This window comes from Hippopotamus amphibius, chromosome 2 (assembly GCF_030028045.1).
Source record: "Hippopotamus amphibius kiboko isolate mHipAmp2 chromosome 2, mHipAmp2.hap2, whole genome shotgun sequence".
NCBI lineage: Eukaryota > Metazoa > Chordata > Mammalia > Artiodactyla > Hippopotamidae > Hippopotamus > Hippopotamus amphibius.
This window is the reverse complement of record NC_080187.1, coordinates 25,052,959-25,065,854: the sequence shown is the minus strand read 5'-3', so window position 1 is coordinate 25,065,854 and position 12,896 is coordinate 25,052,959.

Here is a 12,896-nt window from a genome sequence, read left to right as displayed (position 1 = left end):
GAAAGCATCTATCAATGGATGCAAAGAGAAACTGACATACTTTATGTATTGGATAGGCGGGGACAGGGGTAATGTTGCTTAAATTGTGTTTGGGGTCCCAGATGAGCAAATCAAAAATACCCTGTCACGGGGCTTCCCTAGTGGTGCAGTGATTGAGAATCCACCTGCCAAGGCAGGGGACACGGGTTTGATCCCGGGGCAGGGAAGATCCCACATGCCTCGGAGCAACTAAGCCCCTGCGCCACAACTACTGAGCCTGTGTTCTAGAGCCTGAGAACCACAACTACTGAGCCCACGTGCTGTAACTATGGAAGCCCATGCGCCTAGAGCTCATGTTCCACAACAAGAGAAGCTACTAGAATAAGAAACCCACGCACTGCAATAAAGAGTAGACCCCACTCTCCACAACTATAGTAAGCCCATGTGCAGCAACGAAGATACGGTGCAGCCAATAAATAAAACAATTAATTAATTAATTAATTTAAAAAATACCCTGTCATGGTGCTCTGCTTCTGAGTCTCAATGAAAGGCAAAACTGCAGAACATTTCAAAACTGTTCTAATGGCCAAAGAACTGGCAGGTCTCTAACAGAATTTCTAGTCAAGAATGGAACTCAGAGAAATGAAGCCTGAAATACCAGAAACTCACTGGACTAACATTTATATGGCCTAATGTGACACTGGTTTCCTATAGGAGTTTGCTCAGCGCTCTATGATTGTACTCACTACACTGCAGTTACAGTCAGTGATCCCCGTGGGTTTGCTTCATTTCTGTGTCCCCAGCACCTGACACGGCATGGTCCATTTATACTACAGAGTACAAGCTCACTGTTTTCTGAGCAAGTGAACGGATGATTTGCTATCCTTTCAAAAAAGCTTGTCTGTGCTCCCTGTGAGAAACAGTATTGAAACACTGGGGATGTTTCTGTTACGTATCCCTATGGTTGAGAACAGAGAAGAATTAAAATACTGGCATGTAGGACGTGCAAACTAAATTTGAGTGACACACACACAGAGTCTACTCAAATCTCTACCTCACAGGGCATATGCTTTTAGACAACTCCTCCAAAATGTGAAGCTACTTGGGTTTTCTTTTTCGGTCCCGCATAGCAACTCACTCCAATGACCTCAGGGACGAACAGCCTCCATGAGCATCCAGGATACAGTGGAGGTGAGATAGATTCAGAGGAGTGGATCAAGCTGACCCTGGGAGCACACTGCCTTTGGCCTTCCTGTTGCATGAACGAATGAGCTTAACCATGTAAGCCAGTTTCAGTTCAGTTTTACATTACTTGCAACAGAAAGCTTTCTGGCTGATAAAATGATAACACCTAAATCACTGGTTGCTATGAGGATGAAATAGGAGAGTGTGTCTAAAGCAGCAGCACAGTGCCTGGGACATGGTGAAAATCTGATAGTGGCTCTCAGGGTGACTCTCTATTTTGTCCTAGAGAAGCCAGGAAGCATCCCTTAAACAACAGTCAATGTCGCAGACTCCCAAGGTATCAAGATAACAGCCCCAGAGACAAAACAAACACAGGTGGGGAGAGGATTCTCCAGGGCATTGTGTTTATCTTAGAGTGTTTACTGAGTCATAATGAGCACCTGCTTTATACAAAATCCGGTGCTTATAGTGGAGTGTGTATATCACATATAAAGCAGTATGTACAGTGAAGGAGGAGAAGCCATGTGAAAATGTAATCAAATAGACATGCATTCAGATTCCAAATATGAATTACCACTCTTTCTCTAAGCCCATAGCAGACATTGTTAATCAATCACTGAACTCTTTCTTACTGAGCCTAGCCACAGCCTCAAAATCCTTCTCAGCAGTACATGCTAGGAAACCACTACCAACTCCACAAAGTAAGCCCACAAGATGAAATGCAGAGATAGGATCAAGATGGCGGAGAAGGAGGACTTGCGCTCACTCCCTCTTGCAAGAGCACTGGAATTACAGCTAACTGCTGAACAAGCATCAACAGAAAGACACTGGAACTCACCAAAAAAGACACCCCACAACCAGAGACAAAGGAGAAGCCACAATGAGACAGTAGGAGGGGCTCAATCGCATTAAAATCAAATCCCATAAATGCTGGGTGGGTGACTGACAAGCTGGAGAACAGTTATACCACAGAAGTCCACCCACTAAAGTGAGCCCCACGTCAGGCTTCCCAACCTGGGAGTCCAGCAACAGGAGGAGGAATCCCCAGAGAATCAGACTTTGAAAGCCAGCAGGATTTGATTGCAGGACCTCCATAGGACTGGGGGAAACAGAGACTCCACTCTTGGAGGCACACAAAAAAGTGTGCTCACCAGGACCCAGGGGGAAGGAGCAGTGACCCCATAGAAGGCTGAACCTGACCTACCTGCTGGTGTTGGGGGTTGCTGGTAGAGGTGCAGGGCAGCTGTGGCTCACCGAGGAGATGGGGGCACTGGTGGCAGGGGTTCTGGAAAGTGCTCATTGGCATGAGCCCTCCCAGAGTCTGCCATTAGCCCCACCAAAGAGCCTGTAAGCTCCAGTGCTAGGTGGCCTCAGGCCAAACAACCAACAGGGTAGGAACACAACCCCACCCATTGGCAGACAAGCAGATTAAAGTATTACTGAGCTCCACCCACCCAGCCCTACCCACCATCAGTCCCTCCCATCAGGAAGCACACACGAGCCTCCTAGACAGCTTCCTCCACAAGAGGGCAGACAGCATTATCAAGTAGTATCCGCAGTATTTCATCTTGTGGAACTGAAAACCACAGCCACAGAAAGACAGAGAAAATGAAAAAGCAGAGGACTTTGTACCAGATGAAGGGACAGGATAAAACCCCAGAAAAACAACTAAACGAAGAGGAGATAGGCACCCTTCCAGAAAAAGAATTCAGAATAATGATGGTGAAGATGATCCAGGACTTTGAAAAAAGACTGGATGCAAAGATCGAAAAGTTTACCAAAGACCTAGAAGAACTAAAGAGCAAACAGAGATATGCAACACAATAATGGAAATGAAAAACACACTAGAAGGAACCAATAGCAGATTAACTGAGGCAGAAGGGCGAATATGTGACCTGGAAGACAGAATGGTGATAATAACTGATGTGGAAAAGAAAAAAGAAAAAAGAATGAAAAGGACTGAAGACAACCTAAGAGACCTCTGGGACAATGTTAAATGCACCAACATTCGCATTATAGGGGTCCCAGAAGAAGAGAGAGAAAAAGGATCCGAGAAAATATTGGAAGAGATTATAGTTGAAAACTCTCTACATGGGAAAGGAAATAGCTAGCCAAGTCCAGGAAGCGCAGAGAGTCCCAGGCAAGATAAATCCAAGGAGGAACACACCAAGACATGTGGTAATCAAGCTGACAAAAATTAAAGACAGAGAAAAGTTATCAAAAGCAACAAGGGAAAAAATGACAAATAACATACAAGGGAACACCCATAAGGTTAACAGCTTATTTCTCAGCAGAAACTCTGCAAGCCAGAAGAGAGCAGCATGATATATTTAAAGTGATGAAAGGGAAGAACCTACAACCAAGAATATTCTACCCAGCAAGGATCTTATTCAGATTCAATGGAGAAATCAAAAGCTTTACAGACAAGCAACAGCTAAGAGAATTCAGCAGCACAAAACCAGCCCTACAACAAATGCTAAAGGAACTTCTCTAAGCAGGAAACATAAGAGAAGAAAAGGACCTACAAAAACAACAACAAAACAATTAAGAAAATGGTAATAGGAACATACATATCAATAATTACCTTGAATGTAAATGGACTAAATGCACCAACCAAAAGACACAGACTGGCTGAATGGATACAAAAACAAGACCCATATATATGCTGTCTACAAGAGACCCACTTCAGACCTAGGGACACATACAGACTGAAAGTGAGGGGATAGAAAAAGATATTCCATGCAAATGGGAATCAAAAGAAAGCTGGAGTAGCAATACTCCTATCAGATAAAATAGACTTTAAAATGAAAAATGTTACAAGAGACAAGAAAGGACACTACATAAAGATCGAGGGATCAATCCAAGAAGGAGATAACAATTACAAATATCTATGCACCCAATATAGGAGCACCTCAATACATAAGGCAAATGCTAACAACTATGAAAGAGGAAATTGACAGTAACACAATCATAATGGGGGACTTTAACACCCCACTTACACCAATGGACAGATCATCTACACAGAAAACTAATAAGCAAACAAGCTTTAAATGACACAATAAATCAGCTTGATTTAATACATATCTATAGGACATTATATCCAAAAACAGCAGATTACACATTCTTCTCAAGTGCACATGGAACATTCTCCAGGATGGATTACATTTTGAGTCATAAATCAAGCATTGGTAAATTCAAGAAAATTGAAATCGTACCAAGCATCTTTTCTGACCATAACGCTATGAGATTAGAAATCAATTACTGGAAAAAAACTGTAAAAAACACAAACACATGGAGGCTAAATGATATGCTACTAAATAACCAAGAGATCACTGAAGAAATCAAAGGTGAAATAAAAAAATACCTAGAGACAAATGACAATGAAAACGCAACGATCCAAAACCTATGGGATGCCGCAAAGGCAGTTCTAAGAGGGAAGTTTATAGCAATACAATCCTACCTCAAGAAACAAGAAAAATCCCAAATAAACAATCTAAACTTACACCTAAAGAAACTAGAGAAAGAAGAGCAAACAAAACCCAAAGTTAGTAGTCAAACTGGGACATTTGTAGAGACATGGATGGACCTAGAGACTGTCATATAGAGTGAAATGAGAAAGAGAAAAACAAATATATATTAACACATATATGTGGATTATAGAAAAATGGTACAAATCACCCAGTTTGCAAGGCAGAAATAGAGACACAGATGTAGAGAACAAATATATGGACACCAAGTGAGGAAAGCAGGGAGGGTTGTGGGGAACGAATTGGGAGATTGGGATACCAAATTGTACACTCTAAATATGAGCTGTTTATTGTCTGTTAACTGTATCTCAATAAAAGTTCTTAAAAAAAAAGATGAAATGCATTTGCCTTTTCTACACTAAACTAACCATCCATTGTCTGATACTGGATAAAACTGGCAGACTAAAAACATAAGTAAGTGGTTTAGAAGAAAAGAGTATGGGAAGCTAAGTTTAGCAAGAATGTGAGAAATTACTAAGAGATTTTTTTTTTTTTTAATCTCAGTGGCTAAAGAAAAAATGATGTAAACTAGTCTGATACCATCAGGCCCTGCCTGACCACTCCTGCTTCTCTCTCCTGTTCCTGCACTGGGACAAATGCCCCCAGTTACAGCCCAAGTCCTGCCAGTTCACTGAGTGGAGTATAGCCTTTCCTGCCTTTAGGCTCCTGTTCATCCAGTCTAGGTTCCTGTCCTGGCTGGTACCATCCAGCTGTAGCTAACCTTCCAAACCATGTCAACAAAGACAATTTTACCAATTCATAAAAAGATCAGTGGAGAAATTATCAAATTGATTTAACCAACCCAGTTGAGACTCATGTACTCAGGAAAGGACCAGATGAGTAAAAGAAACTTGGGCAATTCTTTACGGGAAACACACTCACAGACACACACACACACAAAATCTCCCTTTAAAAAAGTCTGCAACCAAAATAGCTCCCCCCTTTCTCTTCTAGGGTGGGAGGAAGTTTGATGGGGGGAATTGGCATCTGCAAGGTGAATTTTGTGACGAACAATCATTACCAACAGCCAGAACTGCCTGTCCCAAAAGTGGCTGGCCGTAAGTATCCTTTGCTGGGAGCGCCTCATTTTCATAGAAGTGATCTTGTCTGGAACATTTAATCTGGAACTGTTGAAGTGTGAGAGTTAGGGATCAGGATTTGGAATTCCTAGCCTACCCCATTCCTTGGCTCTATTTCTAACAATATACTCCAACTAAAGCTGAGACTACCCAGTGTATAAACAACCAGCCTTCTGCAGCAAATCAGAGGAAGACTGAAAACCAGGAAACAGTGGATGCATTTCAAATTAGCCAGGCTAATCCCTCTTTATTTATAAATAAACTATCTTTAGTTGAGAATCAAGTCCTGCTGCATTTGAATCCTAAGCATCACTTATTTGTACACTCTTGATACCACACTGATGTCACCGCAGCCTCTAGCTGGTCCCTCTGTCTACTCTTCTCCACTCCAATCAGTTCTCTACATTGCAGCCAGCGTGATCTTTCTAAAATACAATCTGACCTCTTCAAATCCTCCTTACCTTGTGGGAAGGTTCCAAACGCTTTACTATGACTTCCAAGGTGCTCTGTGATGGGGCCAGGCTCACCCTGCCTCACCTCTCCCCACTCCCTTCCTCACCTCTCCCCACTCCCTTCCTCATCCTTTATCCTCCAGCATTTGGGTGACCCCCAAAGATATCCAGGTCCTAATCCCTAGAAACTGTGAAGTATGCTACCTTACTTGCACTTTGCAGATATGATGAAGTTAAGGATTTTGATATGGGGAGATTATCCTGGATTATATGGGTGGAGGCTAAGTGAAATCACAAGTATCTATATCAGAGGGAGGGAAGGAGACTATACTACAGAAGAGGAGAAGCGATCTGACCACAGAGGCAGACACTGGATTCATGAGGCCATGGACCAAGGAACACCTACAGCTACCAGAAGGTGGAAGAGCCAAGGAAGGATTCTCATCCCTGGAGTTCCCAGAAAAAACCAGCCCTGACAACAACTTGACTGTAGCTCTATATGATTCAGTTCAGACCCCTGGCCTCCAGAGCTGCAAGGGAATATATTTCTGTTGTTTTAAGCCACTATATTTACAGTAGTTTGTTACAGCAGCAATAGGCAACTAATACAAACCCTGTCAAATGACAGTGGTTCCCAAACACACCCTGCTGGCCTTTCTTCTGGGGTTGCTCTCACCTTTCTTGGAGATGCTGCTCCACATCTTTTGCTTTACTTCTACTCCTTTCTTGAGATTCAGCCTCAGTACTACCACCCGCTTTCCTGGTTGCCCCAGGCTGGGTGAGGATCCCGACTCCAGGTTTGCACCACACCGAACATTTCCTTACACAGCAGTCACCAAAAGGTATTATCGTGGTATTTATGTATCTGACTCCTGAGTAGGCTGTGAGCCTTTTGAGGCAGAAATCAAGAGCTGTTCCTCCTGGCGTCCTCCATGTGTAGTTTCTAGCTATCGACTGGCACAAGAGTCCTCGATAAATAGTCATTGAATAAATGAATGAACAAATGGCTAAAGCTTCTTGACCTCCTGGATGCAAGTGACTTTCATGTCCACTCCACTTCAGCAGTCTCTTCTTACAGCTCATCCCCTGGCCCTTGCACCTGGGACTGAGCCCTTAGGAAACTTCCAATTCAAACATCAGCCAGGGTCAGGTCTGACAGCTAGGCTACCCACTGAGAATACTGCAAAATAAATACCACAGCAAACACCTAGGATATCAAAAAATAGCAACATACTTGTCTGGGGGGAGGTGGTGAGGATTAGAGCCTATAATGCAGAATGTGGTAATTAATTCTTTCTTAACATGACATCCCTCAAATTTCTCAACCTAGTCCCAGTTTCTCAACCAGCTCAGCTACTGCATTCTGCAATTTCCATACCACCCTGATGATTCATAAGCCTTTACAACTAAACCAACTGTTCTTAACATATAATATGATGTACTTACCAGTAAGTCCTGTAATTAAAATTCTTAGGGCTAGTTATGTACTATTAGCCAACTAATAGACTTTACATGGAATTACAGGCCTCCGTTTACTATTTGATAAAGGTATTAAACTTGAAGCTATAAATAAAGATTTCTTTTGAAAATTGCTTCTCTGCAAGGATTTTTACCTGACTACTGCAAACTGATTTTCTTCTTTGTCAGAATGACAGGCTGTCATCTTCTCCAAGGTTTATAACTTCAGGGAGACTTTACTGATGAAAGGATGTAAAACAAACAGAAAACCAAAAATGCACCAGAGTAAAGCAATAAAGAATTATAAACTTTAATCACATCAACAGGAAGAATTTCAAACCATGTTGAGATTTTATATTTTAAAGTTTAAATCTAGTTAATATATTCTAACTCTAACATAGTTCTCTAAAGATAGAAGTATTTGTGATGGCAGATGGGCAGAACAATCCTTTAGGTAGCATCTAGGAATATTGCTACAATTACTTTACATAAATAGAAATCCATGTCTTTATTAGTAAGGTACCACATGTTGTAGAGTAAAAATTCACGTAGGACAGACTTATAAATATACATAAATCTCAAAATCAACCACAATTGAACATCAGGTACACAATTATTATAAAACAAAAATAACCCATCAATGTCTATTTAAAGGCATAGTTCTTACAAAATAGTATTTTATAGACAGTCTCAAAAAAGTATATTAATACTCCTGGAGCCAGATTATTCCAGCATATCAGCACATCTGGGGGAATAAGGCATGTGGAGAAGCTGCATTTACTCTTCCAGGTGGTCAGGACTTTCTGTCTGATGAAATGGTAAGGGCTTTCATGATCTGGGAGAATGCCACAACCACCGCAGCACCCCGTAACCCTAGAGAATCAATGGCTCTCCAGAAGAATGGAACAGAACAGCTATTTGCCTAATAATCAATATCCAGGCGGAACATGGAAAACAGTTGAATATCAGCATGGTCTAAGCGAAAAATCCCAAAGAGCTTGATGGTTCACTTACATTTTTAGTTACATTTAAAATCACATTAATAGCCACTATTTTCATGGAAAGGAATTTATATGAGAGTCAAAAATTATCATACTCTGGCTGTGGAATTTATAGAAGTTTTTTTTGTTTGTTTCTTGTTTTTTTCCTGAGGGCAGCATTTTATTTAATGATTTCTTCTTTTATTTTTTTAAGAACTATTATTGAGATACAATTAACATACAATAAACTGCATATATTTAAAGTGTACAATTTGATATTTTTTATTAGTAATGTATATATGGCAATCCCAATCTCCCAATTCATCTCACCCCAACCCCCTACTTTCCCCACTTAGAAGTTTTAATATAACCAGAGTGCAGATAATTTTTTACTCACCCTTGTACTTATCTACTAAATATGAAAACAACCAAGTACAACTTGAAACTAAATAACTAACTGAATAAGGAATCTAATTAAATATAAAACATGGATAGGTTGCATCAACATGCCATTGACTCAGTTCACACTAGTCTTAGTTTCTTAACTCATGGTACAGAAAAGTCACACTCAACAATGATACTTCATATGTTCTTAACAAGTCATAGAATGTTGACTGGAGGAGGCAAGGTTTAATAAAGACAAGTCCTTTCAACAAACTAAATTACTATAAACTCAAGGGTAGTTTTGCCTGTAACACACACAATGCTTTATCTCTTGGGTTTTAAAATATTTAAGAGATCAGAAACAGAACAATCCTGACAAAGACCTTCAAATGGTCATGGTATGTGTATATATAGGCATTTATGTATAAACACATACAGACCTCATCAAATATGTACAAATATATATACAAACACACTGAGAATAATCAAACTGTTCACTAAACATAACCAATTCTGTTTAGAAAACAATACAATTATATACAGCAAAGTATTCACATTTTGGCATCTGGCCTGTTGCAGTGCTTCTCAGACATGTTTTCATTATGATACACGAGGAGATGCCACAGTCACATGTGTAAATCACTCCCATCCCATGGATGTAACAGATTTAGATAATACTTAAAAATGGTCTGGAGGAAAATAAACTAGTCTGAACATTGTACAGTTGACCCTTGAAAGACACAAGTTTGAACTGTGCAGGTCCACTTATACGTGGATTGTTTTCAATAGTAAATACTAAAGTGCTACATGTAGTGAGATTGGTTGCATCCGGGGACCATGTGACATGGATAAGAGGAACTGCAGACATGGGAACCACATACTATGGAGGGTTTACTATAAATTATAGGTGGATTTTCCACTGCCTAGAGGGTCAGTGCCCCTAACCCTCTGTCACGTTTAAGGATCAACTCTTATCCCCATCATGAAGAGCAACTGCAAAGTGAAAGTCATTCACGATTGCCACAGCTTAGATAAATGAAACTGCTGCTTACCCAGCTCTGACTTTACTGCTACCTCTTTCATATCAACTCCGGAAAATATATTAGAATGCAAGTTCTAATGGGAATGCATTATTAAGATAATAATCCACCAACTATAATTTATTTTACAAACAAATTACTCACTAACATCAATATTTTTACAGTTAACCAGTAATACATTATAATACATTACTGGCAGTGTCCTATACAATTGATTATGACACCTGGGTGTGACTCTTAGCTGAGCGCAAGGGTAGGAAAACTACAGTCCACAGGCCAAACCCAACCTGCTGCCCGTTTTTCTACGGTCTGCACGCTAAGAATGGTTTTTACATTAAAAAAAAATTTAATCTGAAGAAGAATATTTCTGACATGTAAAAGTTATACAAAATTCAAATTTGTGTCAATTAACTTTTATTGGAACACAGCCATGCTCACTGGTTTATGTATTGTCTGCGAACTGAGAGACTGCAAAGCCTAAAATATTTATCATCTGGACCTTTACAGAAAAACTTTGCTGAACCATAGGCTAGAACTAAGAATGAATGACACACCTCAGTGGTAATACCTCTGAAGCACAAAATCCTGAATACAGACTATAAACTTAACTACAGAAATAGTAGCAAAAAAAAATACGTGGGATGGAAATCCATCCCTGAGTTGCCCAAACTTTCTGATTTCCTTAATGACAAAAGCCAACTTAAGATAATTAAATATGGCTCCTGCATTTGTCTGAAATCATGTTTGCAAATTCATCTTTGAGACCACAGTGGAGCAAGAAAAGGGCAGCAGACTCCAAGTCAGAAGATCTGGGTTTTAGGTAAGTCATTTTTCAAAATTAACTAAAACAAATACATTCTAGTCTTGTCCAATCTGTGTATTATTTTTTAAAAATATTAAATGCACTAAGATGACTGGTAAAATAAAGAATCAAATGTTTTTAAGAAGAGAAAAATCTAATAGAAAGTAAAATGTACCCCTTTCCCCAAATATAACTATAAAAAGTCTTTCTATTCATTGTAAATTGCTAAAGGGGAAAAAAAAAAACCTGGCTAATTTGAATGTGGATAGTGGGTTCCATTTAATAAAAATTTTTAAATTAATTAATGGCTGCATTGAGTCTCCGTTGCTGCATGCGGGATTTCTCTAATTGTGGCAAGTGGCGGCTACTCTTCATTGCGGTGTGCTGGCTTCTCATTGCAGTGCCTTCTCCTGTTGGGGAGCACAGGCTCTAGGCCCGCGGGCTTCAGTAGTTGTGGCACATGGGCTCAGCAGTTGTGGCGCATGGGCTTAGTTGCTCCGAGACATGTGGGATCTTCCCGAACCAGGGATCGAACCCGTGTCCTCTGCACTGGCAGGCGGATTCTTAACCACTGTGCCACCAGGGAAGTCCCAAAAGTTTTAATGAATGTGCATGATGCAAATCACATCACCTCACTAGGTCTCAGCTGCCCCTTTTTAAAGTAAGTGCATTGGATAAAATGGTGTCTAAAGTCCTTGCCAACACTGGTAAGTTATGCCAAATGCCTAGCCTCAGTTTTTTCATCTGTAAAATCTGACTAATAATAGAATCTACTTCCTATTGGTTGTTGTGAGGATTAAATGAGTTAATCCATGTAAAGTGCTTAGAACAGCACTGAATACATTTAGCAAACATTGTTATTCTATTTCGGCATTTACAAAAAACACACTGGTTGGGTATCTCCTCTGTAACAAGTACTATGTTAGAAAATAGAATACAGAGATAAAGTAGAAGTTGATTCTCCTATGTCAGGTAAGAATGAATGAAACTGGAGTCTACAGAGTTTTAACTCCAGTACGTCTATAAGTTGATGATTCTCTGAGATGATGGTTAAGTGCTATTCTGCATCCCTGGTCTGTGAATTCTCATTTCTGAACAATCATTATTGTTAAAAATGTCAATTCTGTTTAACAGGGTAAAACAGCAGTGTTATGAAAGATCTTTCGATTTATGTTTCAAAAGACAAAAGTTCAGTGTTTGCTAAAGGAGTGATCACAGGTAGAAGAACATAGAAATGTTGGCCAGTCTAGCAATGTATATGAAATACAAGTGTTCTGAACCAAACTTGCCATAGAAGCAGAGTTTCAGTTATTTATTCATTCAACAAATGTTTGCTGAGTGCCTACTATGTAGTAGCATCCGTGATAATGATAATGGCAAATGGCCCCTGCAGTAGGGAGTTAGCAGGGTGGATGAGCTAGCAATTACAGGAAAGGGTGGTGATAAAATAACGGGGAAGCCGAGTGTGCTTTGGGAGCATTCGGCAGGGATCTGAACCTACTTAGTCCAGGGGATTGAAGGAAGAAATACTTACGCTGTGACCGGACAGATGCATAGGAGTTCAGCAAGACCAGGAGGTGGAGAATGTCTGGGCACAACGTCATGAGACATGAGAAAGCAGGTCTGAAAAACTGAGCACAATTCAGTCTTGCTTGGACAGAGCAAGGTGAGGAGTGGTGACAAAAGATGATAGGGGAGGTAATCAAAGTGGTTTGCATGTTACACTAATGGAAATAAGAGATCACTGAAAGTTCTAAGCACAAATATACAAAACTGGTGAAGGAAAAACAACTCATGAAACAATTAGCTTGACTTGAAACGTAAGCAGAAGGAAAATCCCTTAATTTATTCCCTCCCTGCCTGCTACAGAGACTAGTTCAAGTCTTGATTTAGTTTTAACCTATCTATAGTGGAAATATTATATATACACATGAGAGGGTAAAATATAAAAATATTTGCTTTCTTATTTACAAGGTGGTTGCCTGCATACTCAGTGTCCTCACTGCTACA